Source organism: Pteropus alecto, unplaced genomic scaffold (genome assembly GCF_000325575.1).
Source record: "Pteropus alecto unplaced genomic scaffold, ASM32557v1 scaffold115, whole genome shotgun sequence".
Taxonomy (NCBI): Eukaryota; Metazoa; Chordata; class Mammalia; order Chiroptera; family Pteropodidae; genus Pteropus; species Pteropus alecto.
Genome location: NW_006436814.1, coordinates 3,658,502 through 3,674,906, shown reverse-complemented (window position 1 = coordinate 3,674,906; position 16,405 = coordinate 3,658,502). Strand labels below are relative to the sequence as shown.

Here is a 16,405-nt window from a genome sequence, read left to right as displayed (position 1 = left end):
TTACAACACCCCTAGAATTGGGTGAGGCCTGTGCTACTCACACTGATGGTGACTACGCAAAGGGGAGGGAAGACATCCCCACTGTCTACCACACCTGGGCAGCAATTTTTATTTTTTGAAATTTAGGGGTTACTTTCTAGGTATAAGGCACTGTGGGAGATATCGAGATATGCAGTTTACAATTTATTAGATATAAAATTGACAAATAATTACAACATACTATTAAGCATGATATGAAAAGGAAGCATGCAAATGCTAAAATAAAGTACTTAAAAGTAAGAGACACAGACTGCTTCTGGTCAAGGGGATCAGAGAGGCGACATGTAGCAAGTCAACTGGAATTAGGCCTTAAAGAATGAGTAGGATTTTAACTATTACAGGTGGGAAGGGAGGACATTGGAGGCAAGGGGACAGTAAGAGCAGAGCCCCAGAGGCAGGTAGCCAAGGGGGAGTTGGAGAAAGGCGGCAGCCCAGGTAAGCTGGAGCCTCAAGTTCTAGAAGTCACTGCTGAGGCAGGACTTGTTACCCCAGTGCAAAGAGATCTCAAGGTTCTGGTGATACCTGAGCAAGTAGCTTTGTCCTACAAGGTTAGGGTGCAAAGTGATCTTATCTTTTGAAATGTTCTCCCATAAAGAAAACTGGTTTAATTTTCCATTGGCCTGATTAACAGGAAGTTCAGTATCTCCTTCATGGGGCTCCTTCACTCACATGTCCCCAAACCCCAACTTGTACTATCCAAAGTGGGGGGTGGGGTCAGTCTGACTTTCACATGCAAGCAGGGACCACTGGTTTCTAGTCAGTCTGGTGGCCATACAAGTCCCCAGGTCTCTGCGCCTCCTAAGGACAGTCCCACTCCTGTCACTGAGCTTGGTGACCACTGTTCCTCACTAGTGGTCCAGGGCCATGATCTCATAGCTCTGCTCCTTAGTTAAACCCGCAACTCCCCGACCCACCCAGGCACAAGCTGTTCCAGGGACTCTGGGTAAGGGGTAGTTCGCGGTCTCCTTGGGGATGTAAGAACCCCTATCCTGGTCCTCCTCAGATCCACAGCACCATGAGGCAGGGGGCGTTTCCTCCTCAGCTACACCTGCCCCCAAAACAGGGATCTGCCCTCCCTTCTATGACTTCTTCCCGGCATACCCTTTCCCCACCACACACTCCTGGGGTTCATGGAGGCAGCTATGTGAAATGCCTTACCATGCCCAGGGGTCTGACACCTCTCTCACTGGGCCAGGGAAACAAATGGAACCCGGGGTTCAATCACCAGTGGGACATTCTGTCCTACTCGGACTTGTAGGTCCATGCCTCTTCGTCTCTTCTAGAAATTGCTTATTTCACCCAAGAAAGCCAGGCACTTCAGTACTCACTCAAAAGTTCACATTGACTTTCAACACCCTTGGTCATTGGCAAAATGGAATCTTGTGTGTGTCCTCGGCCTGTCCTCACCTTCAAGTTGAAATTCTTTTCCTTGTAGCAACTCCTACCTGCTTTGATGGCAGTTCCCGCCTGCAGAAGGCTCTTTCTGTTTTGGGCACCCAGTCCTCCCTTTTCTAGACTTCTCCCCACAACCTCGCTCTCTTAAACCTGGTTCTGGGTATCTCAGAGGAAAGCAGTGTAAGAGATTGACATAATTAGACTCAGCTCATCTAGAAACGACTCCTAAATTCAAATGAATTAAAAAAAATTTTAAAGGATGCAGGGACTGAGAAAAAAAAAACACATTCAGTAACTGGGATGACTTTCCACACACACTCAAGAATTTAAGGACAATAGAATGAATTATATACTCATTTTAGATTCAGAGGGTACTACTCACCAATTCGTCATATGTTATTTCTCCTTAATAAAATCAATGTAGAACAGTTGCCTGGAGTGAGGTGTGTGTATGTGTGTGTGTGTGTGTGGGGGGGGCCAATTAGAGAGGCATGAAGGAACTTTTTGGAGGGGAAAAATTGTTCTATATTTTAATTGGGGTGCTGGTTACATGAGCGATTCATTTGTAACAATGTATGATCTGTAAACTTAAGATCTGTGCATTTTACCGCACATAAATTCTATCTCTATTTCAAAATAGAAGAATTAAGCCAGTGATTTGGCATACTTGGCTCGTGTCCATGTGCTACAATATGTTGAAAAAAAATTGATCTGAAAGGGAAAAATAATGCCCTGTTGAGAAGGCAGACACATGTTGCAAACGTAGGCTAAGAAAAAACGGAAGCGGCAGACGGTGTTACTGGGCTGACTGGGGGTTTTTCCAGCTGTGGGGAGCTGAGCTGCTTCTGTAATGTGCTTAATTACTTCTCAATTGCGCAGTCAGCTAATTACAGTAATTAGTCTTGTCTTAGTTGAACAGGCTTTGGAATTCCTTGAAGTCATTCTCTTAGCAGGACTGGGTTGGATTTTCCCCGAGTCTGGCGACCTGCTCAGATTGTGGCATCTGGTGGTGCATCCCTGGAACTCCAGAAATGATCTGTTTTCACCATGGGGTGTCTGTGTGTGTGTCATGAATCTTAGAGCTGGTGAGTCATGGGTGTCGGGCCTCTAAGTACAGCAAGGACATTTGTGGGCTCTGCAATAGCACTGTTCTCTCCATGAGCCAACTCAGCCTTGCCTAGGTCCAAATTAATCACATTTTGAAAATAAACAGGATTATTCACTATAGCAGTTTGAAATAGCAAAAGAATTCAAACAGTCGTCATGACCACCAATAGGAGACTGGTTAAATGAATTATGGTTCGTCGGCTCGCTGTGTGCAAATTTGGAAAGAGCTCTAAGCTATGTCGTTAAGTGAAAAAAAAAAAAGCAGGATAGTGTGCAGTATGACCATTTGTGTAAAACATAAGCATATATTTGTATTTGCTTATATATATAAAAGGGAACTTTGAAGAGATGAGAAACTCAGTAACAGAAGTTACATTTGTGTGAGAGGATGTGGGGGCACTGGGGTTGGGATGGGGGGAGACGGAGTAGGGGGAGACTTTTCACTACACACCTTTTAAAAATATATATATTGTTAAAAGCATGTGAATGTATTACCTAATGAACGATTGAAATCAATTAAAATGTTCAAAGGTTTTTTAAAACTATTAAAAAAGTTTTAGGGGAAGGGGGACCCCAGCAATCACCTAACCCGGCATTTCTCACACAGTGGTTTCTGAGAGTGTCACGGAAAACCAATGGACTTAAAGCTGTACAGGCGTACCTCATTCTATTGCTCTTTGCTTTGCTGTGTTTTGCAGATGTTGCAATTTTTTTTTTTTTTAAAATAAATTGAAGGTTTGTAGCAACCCTGCCTCCAGCAAATTGAAAACCTTCTGGAAAGTATTGAGGTCAGAATATCAACATTAACAAGAGTTTGGAAGGAGTTGATTCCAACCCTCATGGATGACTTAGAGAGATTCCTGACTTCAGTGGAGGAAGTAGCAGGTGGGGGAAATAGCAAGAGAACTAGAAGTGGAGCCTGAAGATGTGACTGAATTGCTGCAACTTCATGACAAAACTAACAGGTGAGGAGTTGCTTCTTATAGATGCAAAGAATGTAGTTTCTTGAGATGGAATCTCCTGCTGGTAAAGATGCTGCGAAGATTGTTGAAATGACAACAAAGAATTTAGAATATCAAGTAAACTAAGTTGCTAAAGCAGGGGCAGGGTTAGAGAGAACTGACTCTAATTTTGTAAGTTCTACTGTGGATAAAATGCTATCAAACATTATTGTATACTACAAATTGAAAGCATTAACTGATGCAGCAAACTTCATTGTCGTCTTATTTTTATAAACTGCCGCAGCCAACCAAACCTTCAGCAACCACCTCCCCAATCAGTAGCCATCAACATCAAGGCAAGACTGTCCATCAGCAAAAAGATCACGACTTGCTGAAGGTGACATGTTAGCACTTTTTAGCAATAAAATATTTTTAATTAAGGTATATGTGTTGTATTTTTAGACATAATGCCAATGTACATTTAATAGACTACAGTAGTGTATTCTAAACAATTTTATGTGCACTGGAAAACCAAAAATTCACATGACTCATTTTATTGGGGTGGTATGGTGAGCCTGCAATATCTCTGGGGTATGCCTGTATAATAAATGACCCTCCCCCCATTTTAGGCATCAATATAGAACTGTTTTTTCTAAGTAATAATATTATTAATATTAGTTATAATAAACGAGTTTCAAGAAGAAAGTTGGGGGATAGTTGAAAGAAATAAAGAGGCATATAGTCCACAATATTGTAATAACTTTGCAAGGCAGTAGACTTAGTGTGGCGGTCACATCGTAAGGTATATAAATGTCAAAACACTATATCATACACCTGAAACTAATATATTTCATGTCAACTAGAAAAAAAGGTTTCCAAAAGTTAAATATTAATTCCAAAAAAATAGTCTCAGAGGAAAAAGGACAATCCTTTGCCTTGAATAGTTTTATGAAAAATTCTCTAGTTTTTTTTTTTTTCTTTTCTCGGGAAGCTCCACTAACTACCTTGGACAGAGCTGCAGACCAGCCTTTGGGAATCATGCGGTGGGCTGGTGGGCTGTCAGACTGTGGCTCAGATCTGAATTCTCTGGTTAAACAAAGGAATGATTTGGGGCAAATATGTCGGCGGAGGGAGGCAGTTCTCCCAGGGTAGTTTTGCGTGTTAGCGGGATTCACTTGGGAGGTCGCCCTCACGGAGGGAGCCACCAGAGACCGAATGCCCGCCGTTCCGCTCCTCTCACGTGCTGGCCTGCCTCCCGGCCGGAGCCTCTGCGTGGAGACTAACGGGCAAGGACACACGACTGGGTTCTCCGAGCCCAGCGGGGAGCTGCACGCTCCATGGGTCACCTCCTAGGTGCCCCTACCTGAGGGCACAGACAGCACGTCCCCAGCCCCGTGGGCTTCTTGTCTGGGGGATGGCGCCCAGCCCAAACCCAACACGGTTAGCCTGGACGCCGGAGGTGGAAAGGCCATCGTCCCGGCCCGCAGCTATTTCCCTTCTGCGAGCACTCGGTGGGGAAACTGGGAGGGGCGTTGGTGACATCTAGGCGGGCACAGGGCAGGCCATGTCCGGTGCTCGAGCCGCGCCAGCTGCAGTCTCGTCCGCTCCTTCCGCCGCCTGCCCTCCAGGCCCGCTCAGAGGCCCGGAGGTGACGGCAAAGGCCGGCCACCGCGGCCACGGCCGTCACCTCACCGCGAGGAAGGGCCGGTCTTCGGCTCGCACGCGCACCAGGACACCTACCCTAGAGTCGCTCCTTCACCGCGGTCTTTCCCAGCTCGGGGAAAGGGCAGCCGGGAGGAATGACGGGGTGGGCCCTGCGCGCTGAGGCGGCCTCCCATTGGTTGCTTCCGTTCCGCCCTTGGTTCCGATTGGCCATGGGCCGAGCGCACGGGCTGAGCACGCTGACCCTCGCTGAGCAGCGTTCGGCCGACGACGGCGCGCAGCCAATGAGAGCGGCCGGGGTAGGGGGCGGGGCCTCCGAGGAGGGGCGGGGCTGCCGGCGCTGGATCTCCGCGCGCGGGCGAGTTAGTAAACAGACCTCGAGCGCGTGTCTGGGGTCAGCGGTGCAGCCAGTTCTCGGAAGCCGCGCAAAGGTGACCGTGGATCCTAACTTCCTGTCCCGGGGTAAGGCTGCCGCCCGCCGCATGGCCCGGGCGCCGTTTGCCTGCGGCTCAGAGCTGGACTCTGACTTGCTGGGGCCTTTCTTGCATCCTCCTCAAGTGACAGCGCGTCTTCCCCTTTCAGACTTTCAGTAGCCGAGAGCTTCGAGACGCGGCGCGGTATGCGCGACTTCGGATGCAGGGTGGGGGGCCTGCAGATGTCGCCTACCTTAACCTGCCGGGCCTGCCTCAGAGAGGGGACGAGAACAGCGTCTGGAGCCCTGGGGTGCGCCGAGCAGCCTCGGTGACCGGCTGCCGATGCCGAGTCTCTTGGTGGCCAAAACGGCTTTCCTGTCTCGCTTTCCCATGATAATATTTCTCTTCACTCCCAGACCCCTTTGCACTGTTTCTCAGGGCCTTTAACTGCCCCTGGCTGCAGGTTTGTGTCAGAACTTTGATTTCCTTGGCTCCGCTGTTGGCTTTCACAGGTGGGGGGTTTGCGTGAACTTGGAAAAAGGGGCCCTTCTCGGTCCTTTCCTCTGTTCGCTTCACTTTATCTCTTCCTCCTGCTTCTCGAAACGTTGAGGGTCTTGTGAGTGGTTTGGGCTTAATTGCTTAAACTCATGCCTTTCCCTAGCCTCCCGCCCCATTTGCCAAAGGCCGACCAATTCTCCCATGTGCCTTGGGGGATGGGGAATATTGCAGGGGCAGGTTTGGGTGCTGAGATTTTCTGTTTGGGTGAGATGTCAACTTATGTGCAGCCTCTCAGCCTGGGTTGGGCCTACTGGAAAACTTGTCCATGCTCATCACTCACTTGGGCTATGGGTGTGCGTGACAGAAGACTGAAGAGCTGGGCATGCCAGGCCTACCTTGATGCCAAAGGATTTGAGTATGCACTGATGCCAGCCTGCCAGTTGTCATGCTGTGGATGGCTGGGTCATCCGGGCGGGAGGGCCCTTCTCCTGCAAAAAGACGAAGGGGTTCCTGTTTGTTCAGGGGAGCAGCATCTTTAAGACTCTGGCGATGGCTTTAGGCTTTTTGTTCAACCTTGCAAATAATGCAGACAATGCATCCTTGTTATAATTTCTGGCCTGACCTCAGGCAACTCAGGAAAAGTGAACGAGGTGCTATAAGCACTTCCTTGCACATCACCTATGACAGGGTTTCTCACCTTACGGACCATCAACATTTTGGCCTGGATAACTCTTTGTCGTGTGGGGGCTGACCTGTGCATTATAGAGTGTAGCAGCATCCCTGGCCTGTGTCCATTAGATGCTAATAACCCCTCCCCCACCCCCACTAGTTGTGACAACCAAAAATATCTCCTAGGGGACAGAATTGCCCTTAGTTGAGAACCACTGAGGTAATACTCTAAAAGAGTCTTCTCAGGCTGCCAGAGGCCTCCTGGGACCTGCCTATGAATAGTTGAGAGGTTTAGGAACAGAGTAGTGTTGTGTCCCCCACCCTAAACCAAGGATAGAAGCCATGTAGATTGGGCTGTAAAGAAGACCCCACCTATTCACCTGGGGGAGTAGGAGAGGGATGGGAGGTAGAAACCCATGGGCATTTACCATGCCTGCTGCTTGCAAGGCAGTGATGGGCTGGGTTGAGAGGGCAAAAGAAGTAGAAGACTGGTGGTTTCCATCTTTGGGGATTTTGCAAGATGATGAGGATATGAATATGAGATAAGCATGGGTGAGTTTTTAAATAGTGAACAAACAAGTTTAAGTTGTCTGAGCGCTGGCAGAAATGCCAGCTCAGTTACCTACAGGTGGCTTTTCCAAGGTGATGCTTCACTTATTCTCACTTTTGGCAGAGACATCTCTTGTGTCTTGTGATGTGGGAGGAGGTCAGGCCTGCATCTGCAGGGAAGGAGTGTCTGGCTGCATGTCAGACATATGTGTGAGTCTGTTTACATGGACCATGTGCTCCTTCGCAGGACAGGCTGCCGAGGAGTGCAGAGGTGCAGCGTAGACACGTATAATTTGTGGAGTTCTTTTATAGTTAATCAAAGCATCAGTATCAAAAGACAGCCATTTCTTTTCATGCAGAGAAAGTTGCTTTACTTCTGAGTCTAGATTTTGCCTTTAATATTTATGCCTTGAACTTTTAAGTTCCAAACAGATGAGGGTACAGAAAAGCTGCAAAACAGTGGTTATTATTATCGGGCAGGGAAAAACATTCCAAGTGCCTACTATGAATTTCCCTTTCTAGTTGTTAATTAGGCCTGTGGGGATGTGTCGGGATTTCCCCACAATGTTCCTTGGTCAGTTAGGGGGTCGTTTGGGTGCTCTTTGTTGCCTGTAGAAAAGAATCTGGACAGGGAAGTCACTTCTCCTGTCTCAAAAAGAAGTTTTGAGAAGTCTATTATTGGGAAGCTCCAAACTCGGCAGGATAACTTTCCGTCAAGGGCTGTGGACACTGAGTCATTATCTTTGTCGGTTGAAACAAGAGCTGTGTGCAAAATTAGACAGGAAAATTTAGATCGAGAGTTGTCTTGATCTGACAGTGGCGTCTGGAAATAGTTCCAGCATTCTTGTTACACAGCAGCCAGGGACTCGGGGAGCCAGCGGAAAGGAGCGGGTGGGAGGGGGGAGTGCGAGGCCCTACTCCTTCTGGAGGTGCACCTGTGGGAGGGGCGGGGTCTGTGGGCCTGAGGCAGGGCCAGGACCACGAGTGAGATGCACATGGGTGGGATCCGAGAGGGGGCTTCTTCCTGCACTTTGCGAACCTGAGTGAGAATCCATTGTTCTGTCCACAAGCGTGTCATTTCTTGTGGGGTTACGGGCTCCTGAGCCTTTGACCCTTAGCTTTGAGGTCAGGGGCCCACAGAATATTGAAAGTTGGAAACGACCCTGAAAAGCTCTTTTTATTCTTCATACTTGGATTTGTTTTTAGTATGTGCATGTAGAGAAAGATTCATGAAAAAGGTGAGTGTTTTCACTCAAATTGCCATTTCATGGTATTGTAGAAACTGTTGTGGTTGAATAGCGACTGAGTTCTTGTCTCGGGAGCCCTCACTCGATTTGCCTGTTTTTATCCTGTCCCATTCCCATCTGGGCCAGGAGAGAGGGGCAGCATCTGTTCCAAACCCAGCGAACCCCTATTTGCCCTGAGGGTTGGTGCCCCTCCACGTCCTGCCCTCTCTGGAATTGTGGGTGGACCTGGTTATTTACTCCTCATTGAACAAATATCGATTGATTATCTGCCTTGAACATGACATTGGGAATTTAAAAGTGGGACTTTGAGGGGTGGAGTGGTGTGCACGTATAACTGGGTTTGTTCCCAGATTGGTTCAGTAGTTGAACCTGCCCGGCCTGAGAATAGGATGCACAGACTTGGAGCTGTCCACCTACAGAGAGGCTGAAGCCGCCCAGGGGACGGTGTAGATAAGCAGGGAGGATGGGGGTCAGGCCCAGGCCTGGGGACTCCGCTGTGCAGTAGGTGGAGAGAGAGCAGCTCGTGAAGGAAGCTGAGATGAGGGGGCAACCGTGAATCATGGGAAGCAAGGGGAGGGCTTTGGGGAGTAGGTGGGCCAGCAGGAAATGCTGAGGAGGGTGGCGTTGGGGGAGCTGAGGTGGATCGGGGCATCAGGTGGCTGTTGTGAGTGTCACAGAGGGGAGGGCTTGGGTGGGACCAGACAGTGTGTGCAGAGGGAGAAGGAAGGATGGGAAATGTCCTCTATTCCTGGGAGACCTTGGCCAAGAGGAGGCTCAAGAAGAAGCAGAGTCAACAGGGCGTGTTTTTATCTTTGGTGTGGGAAAACAGAGTGCGTTTGTGGGCTTGAGGGGCTGATATGTGGAAGGAGAGATTGACAGCAAAAGATAAAAACAGGTCAAGGGCAAATTCCTAGGGGACTGAGGAGGGGGTGGTTAGTGCCAAGGAGATAGGATAGGGGAGGAGAGGCTGGGGAAGGTGTGAGATGTTGGCCAAGGGTTTGAGGGCGCTCACATCTGCTTGCCTGTTTGGGGAGGAAACAGAGGTGCCAGCTACAGAGTGAGCGAGGCCCTCTGCTTCATGTAAGAGGGGCAGGGTGAGCTGGGGATGGTGTTTGGAGAGGAATCCAGGCTAGTGTCCTGCCTTAGACCCTCGAGGTCCTGCTCCTGCCATCCTTTGAGGAGCTAGTTGTTCCTGTAGGTGAGTGTGTGTGAGCGTGAGTGTGGAAGACAGGCAGGGAGGTGTTGCCTGGCTGTATGAGAAGGGACCAGCCCCTTCGTCGCTCACTGCCTCCGCGGCATCCCACTGGATTTTCCCAGAGGTGTGTTTCCTGAGAGGGAGGCTGTATGATTCCCACCTCCTCACCTCTGAGAAGTGGGGTCTGCCCCTCCCCACTTGCTATTTTCATAGAATGTCTAGAAGAGTCAGTGCATGAATTCTTTCTAGACCCTGTCAAACCCCACTTTTCAGAACAGCCCTGTGCTGTGCTCTCTTGGTCGACCTTCTGCACTCAAGGGATAAATGGCCGTGTCCTCTTCTCTGGGAACCAGTGACCATCCAGGTCAGTCGCCTTATTTCATACATGAAGCAATGAGGAAATGCAGAAATGGAAGCCCAAGGAGGAGAACTGGTGTGCTGAGGTCACACGCGGCTGGTGCCTGGGGTGGGCCTAGAACCGGGGCCTCGCCATCCTTCCTCCATCAGCCCTCGTCACCCTTCTCATGTTGTTGGGGAACTAGAGAGCCTGGTGGCAACGCTTTTGCCATCTGCCAGGCTGGCTCGGAGGTCCTGGGGACTGTTCATCCGTACAACTTTTCAGTTAAAGTCCAGGACCTGAGGTCAAGCCCCATGTTTGTTCTCTGCCTGGCATATTTTCTCTTTGGCACTGATCCTGGCTCAGAAGAGGGTGAGGGTAAGAATAGATTGTCCTGTGACCCGCAGGTGGTTACTGTTTGACAGGTGCTGGAGCAAACATCTCCCTTCTGAGGTAGGAAAAAAAAAAGTGTGTGGCTTTCGCTCCCTAATGTCTTTATAGCCGATATTTGGTAAACCAGAGAGCTGGACGGGTCAGATCCGCCGTGTTTCCTGTTCAGGCCGGTGTGGAGCTCACTGTCAGTGGGCCGGGCCTGCTGTCTTTTTTCCCTCTTCCCTCCCAGTCCTCTTGCAAGCAAGGAGTGAGGTGCAGCAGAGGAAGCAGCAGAGTCGCCGCGTCCTGTGTGGGCGCCCCCACTCCGGCCCGAGCGTGCACCGTGACCAGGCACATGACCAACCTGGCCCTGCTCCTATGAAAGCTGCTCTTCTTCCGTTTCTCCGTCTTCTGCCCCCACCTCATTAAAACAGGGGTGCTGCTGCCGCCGCTGCCTTCTCTATGGCTGTGCCTGGTTGGGGATCTCAGGGTGGTTGTCGACAGAAAGAATTTTCCCTGATGCTTGGCACCCTGGTTGTTGCTTTGGTTCTGGTTTCTAGATGAGGGAGCACCCCGAATCCATACGGGTATTAAACTCCTAGTGTGGATGAGGCGCAGTGCCAGACCCCGTGGGGAATATAAACTAGGTAAGGGAGGTTCCCTCTCTCCAGAAACCCTGGTAGCTGAGCAGGTTTGCAGGAGGCGGCATTAGGCCACGTGGCCTTTGAGAGCCTAGGCGCTCTGGGATTTTTATGACTCATAATTTTCTGCAACCAGGTGGACATACTTTTCAGGGCATGGACCTCGGTGTGTCTCTGGGAGACTGACTTGATTTTTTAAAAATGTTATTCATCTGGAGGTAGGTTTCTTATCTCTCAGCCTCCTAGGCAATAAGAGGAAAAGACTAGAGCTTGGTGTCAGACAAGCATGGATAGGCTGACACCCGACAGCTTGGTGACTTAGAGGAGATTTTTTCACCTGGCTGAGCTTTATTTCATCAGCAAATGCAGACAACAGTACCTCACTGGGTTGTTGGAGGATTAGGAGTAATATAAAATGACAGGCACACAGAGGGTAATAATCTATCGTAGCTGTTCTTGTTATTGATACTATTTCATTGAACTATTAAATTTGAAGTGAGCGTGTTTTGAAAGATTAAGAATATAAAACCTGAGGAGATGCATTTGGAGGGTCAAGGCTCTTACGTGGACATTGTGGTGCAGCCTGTGCCCAGTGCCTGGCACGTACTAAACGCTCAGTAATGGTCCGGAAGTTGAACCGCATGGGAGGGAGGCTTGCAGAAGGATGGGGCGCGTGTATCCCGAAAGCCAGCAGGACTCTGTCATCAAGAACAAGAATGTGTTTTGAGCTGCCCATGGATAGTCCAGCACCCGGCACACGGTTGGCGCTCTTTGAGGCATGACCAAACCAAGTTATTTTAGAGAAATGATCTGGAAATTATTCTAGAATACAGCCCCAACCCAATCGTTTGCCTTTTTTAGAAAAGCCACTGTATTAATTTCCTATTGTTGCTATAACAAATTACCACAAGCCTAGTGGCTTAAAATACTACAAGTTTATTATTTTACAGTTCTGTAGGTCAGAAGTCTGGAATGAGTCTTTCTGGGCCAAGATCAAGGTGTCAGCAGGGCTGACTTTCTGGAGGCTCCAGGGCAGCAGCCTCTGGAGGTGGCTGCACCCTTGGCCGTGGCTCATTCTCAGTTGCATCCCTCCAACCCCTGCTTCTCTCACTTTTCCTTCTGACTCTGATCCCCCTGCGTGTCTCTCAGAAGGACCCCATGATGTCATTGGGCCCACATGGGTGATCTCCCGTCTCAGGATCTTTGCTTAATCCCGTTAACACAGTCACAGGTTCTGAACATCTCTGGGTGGCCGTTATTCAGCCAGCTGCAGTATTTTGGCCACATTTAAATACAACCTTTTACATTTCTGATTTCACTTTAAAAGAAACTCCTCAACCAGAGCTCCAGGGTTCCCCACCCAGGGCCCTTATTCACCTTCCTGTGTGACAGTGCAGATCACACTTGTCATTTGTGTGGTTAGGAGCAATCTGTGTGAGGGGGTAGGTGGGGAAAGAGCCAGAGATGTCTGAGACGTGAGCCTCCCCATGAGGGGCTTATAGTTTGGTTGAGGAGAAACGACGTACACGTGCCAAAGAAAACTTACAAAACAGGGCGGGATCTGACCAGCCGTGGAAGATTTAGATCAACTGATGGGAAGACTTATATTCGTAGGAACTGAGAGAGTCAAGTTATGGTCTGATTAGAAATGACATCCTTGAATGTTCATACATTTCAAAGGACTTCCATCTCTCTTATATCTCTCTTATTTAGATTGGACATGATAAGAATTTACGCCGTAAGTTCCAGGCGAGGAAACAGGTTATAGGACGGTTCAGGAACAGGCCTGGAGCCGGCTGGCCACGAGTCAGGGCAGAGCGGATTCCCAGGCCTCGAGGCTGGCCTCATTTAGACAGTTTCTCCCGTGTGCACGGCTGGCGGGCACATTTTAGATGTGCGGAGGTGAAGGGGTCGGCCTGCTCGCCAGGGGGATTGGAGCAGCACTCACGCACAGCTGTAAGTGGAGGCTGGACGGGAAGCCCAGGTCCCAACTGTGACACCTCTAACCTTAGGCCTAGGAGTTTGGACGTTATTCTGTAGACAGCTAGGAGCCATTTGAGTGAGGGGGTAGCCCGATGGAAATGGAGGGTGCCGTGGCTTGTAGGTTGGGAGCTTGTGTGCGTCAAAGGGGTTCCCCTACCACTGTCCCTCCCTGAAAATGCCTGTCAAAAGCTTCCCGTGCTGTTCTGTCCTCTCAGTGGCAGTGACCGTGGGAAGGAATACCAGTGGGTATTTATGTCCTGCCCGGCATGCTGGGCCACCTCTCCCGAATGACGTTCACTCTGCAGCGCACATAAGCCACTCTGATCTCCAAGAGAGGGCAAGTCTGCCCTCCCTGCGTCAGACGTGGCGCTGTCCCTGGCCGGGTTGCTGGGATTTCAATAAATAAAAGGATCGTCCACCCCGATCTCATTCACGCTCCCTCTGTCTCACCAAGTCTGAACCTCATGCCAGAGAGTCTGTACGGTTGCAGTAAAAACAATCACGTCAGCTAGCGGTTTTGAGCACCTACTGTGTGCCAGGTACTTGGTGTCCTAAATGCTTTTACATGGATTATCTAATCCAGTCATCTGGAGAACAGATGAGGAAACTGAGGCACAAAGATAAGCTTAAATGACTGACTTAGGATAGCAGCAGAGTTAGGATTTGAACCCAGGGCCCTCACTCCAGAGCATCTTGACTGCTTCATCACTATCACTTCCTGAACCAAATATTTTTCACGTTTTAAGCAGAAATCCTTGGTGGATTTTTAGTCAGAAAATGGAATTGCCTCCAGGATGCCATGCTTGGCGGGTTGGCTTTAAAAGCCCTGTTTGTAATCAGTTACATTTGCACACATTTGCACACCAGAGGGAGGAGAAGCCCCTCGGGCCCCTCCGTGCCTCCTGCCTCTGCTTTGGAGCTCTGGGGCCGAGCGGGTTCATTCATGGCATCAGAGTCCTCTCTGGACCTTCGTTAGAGGCTGGAATTTCTCCTTCTGCTGACTTTATATTCCACACCCGCACCCCCCAGCCCATTGCCCATCTCAGGGCAAGAGGAGGCTTGCAGTCTAGGACATCAAAACCCACTCTTTTGCTTGTTTTCTCCTCTTAACTGTTAAATGGTTGCCTGGCTCCTGAGCCCTGATAGATCCAAGTCCTTCTTATGAACTTTGGGCAAGTTGCTCAACTTCTCTGTCCCTTAATTAATCATCTGTAAAATGGGAATAATGATAGTACCCACCTTACACAAATAATTGAGATAATACAAATAGAACACTTAGCACAGAGCCTGGCATATAATAAACTCTCAATAAATAATAGCAAGTATAGTTTATAAATCACGCTGTGCTGGTCTGCTTCCCACTAAATAAAAACATTTGGGGAACTGGTTAAATCGGCAGTCCCCAACCTTTTGGCCCCAGGGACTGGTGCTCCCATAAAAATCTAAGACCTGAGGATCTGAGGTGGAGCTGAGGCGGTGATGCTAGCGCTGGGGAGCAGCTGCAAATACAGATGAAGCTTCGCTCACTCGCCTGCCGTTCACCTCCTGCTGTGTGGCCTGGTTCCTAACAGGCCATGGACCGGTACCCGTCCATGGCCCAGGGGTTGGGGACCCTTGGGTTAGATTCACTGGGGGAGAGTGTCAGCGTGCCTGCTGCTCAGTAAGCTCTTGTATGAGTTAGCACAAGAGGGTATAGTTTAAACAGTTCTAAGAAAAATTCCAACAGTCCAGAACATGAAACTCTTAGCCTAGAAGACAGCTGGGGCCCTGAAAACTCACTCCTTACATGGCACCACTCCGCTGGGCCACACAAGGGCTGCAGTTTCAGACCCGTGGTGCGGGGTCTGTGTGCCGGCTGGGGCAGACAGACCCGCCCGTGTGACCTGTCAGAGGCCTCCAAGCCCCACAGTAGGGGGGCCCTGTGTGGGGCTTAGGGTGGAGGCAGCAGTGTAAATCCCTGTCTGCCTACAGCTCTCCCTCCGACTCAGACCCCAGTTCCCCATGCTTGCCTGGCAGGGAGCTCTTGTTAGGAATGCAGCCAAAGTGTAGGAGCGAAGGACTGATTCGATGGTGGATGGATTAATGTCTGCTCAGACTCAAGCTATGGACTGACAGTGGCCTTTGTCAGTTTACAGTAAGGCAAGGGAATGCAGGTGGCGGTGGTATGGCTGTGAGCATCCTGAAACAGCAGAAGGATGGAGCAGAGATGTATAAGAAGTTGGCATCTGATAGCTGGTAGAGCCCCCAGACCTGACCCCTTCGTGAGTAGTAGCACTTAGGGGCTGCCCTGCCTGGGTCAACAAACTTTCTGTAAAGGGCCAGATAGTAATTATTTTAGGCTCTGTGGATCATAGGCCTCTTTTACAACTACTCAACTCTGCTGTTCCAGCTAAAAACAAACAAAAATCAAACAGCCATAGATAACACAGATATAAATGAATGAGCCATAGACAGTACATAAATGAATGAGCAGGCCTGTATTGTAGTAAATATTGATTTACAAAAGCAGAGGTGGTCTTGGGCGAAGGAGGTGGTTTGCTGGCCCCTGACCTGGAAGGGCACTAAGTCTATGTTACATGTTTTAACTTTTGGTTCAGAAAAATGTGATCACTGCACTTACTGCTTTATTCTAAACTAGGATCCTATTTTGGCGGAGAGAAAGTACCCAGTAATTATTTCTGTCTTTTAACACAGGGGCCAGTGTTAGACCTGCTGCCCACTGGTGCCAAGTGATTTTCTCACCAATTTCTGAGAAGGGCAGTTGAGCCTCTTTCCCCAAAGTGGGATGGCCGTGTTCCATCTTCCTGGTGGCCTGTTAGGGGCAGTTGTCTTCTGATGAAGGACAGTGGCTAAACAAGGGTATTTATAGCATCCTGATCCGCTGCCTAGCCCTCGGCCCATTCCTCCCGGTACCGACACTTAGGGGTACGGAATAGTTTCTTTACACATTTGTGTGTTTGCTTACGTTTTTTATTTTAACAACAGATATGTAAGATTATTTTTATATAATTTATTTTCTGTTATAAAGGTGATATATGTTCTTCGTAGAAAGTTTTAGAAAATATTAAGAAAATTAAGAAAGTAAGGAGAATCTATCATCTGACTACTCAGAGAAAACCACTCCTCCCTCCTTCCCCCCACCCCTCAAAAAGAAGGATAATAATGTTTTGTAACCAGCTTTATTTTCACATGGGAAGACATAACCAACTTTCTTTTTTTGGTCAGTAAATACCTTTTACAGTATCATCTTAAATGGTTGCATAGCATTTCATCCTATGGGTATACCACTATGTACATAACCAATCTTAGACAATGTAGTGATTTACATTCTTATAGCTGAATTATCGTACGTCTGTT

The 16,405-nt window shown here is 48.9% G+C and overlaps 1 protein-coding gene across 1 annotated transcript in view; it reads left to right on the top strand.

The window, feature by feature from the left end:
* Positions 1-5,479: 5,479 nt before the first annotated feature.
* The window catches only part of COQ8A (coenzyme Q8A), a 39,728-nt gene continuing 28,802 nt past the window's right edge, over positions 5,480-16,405 (top strand). Inside the window, exon 1 of the mRNA XM_006914270.3 lies at positions 5,480-5,606. The gene's annotated coding sequence lies outside the window, so the exon portion shown is untranslated. The remainder of the gene's footprint in view (positions 5,607-16,405) is intronic.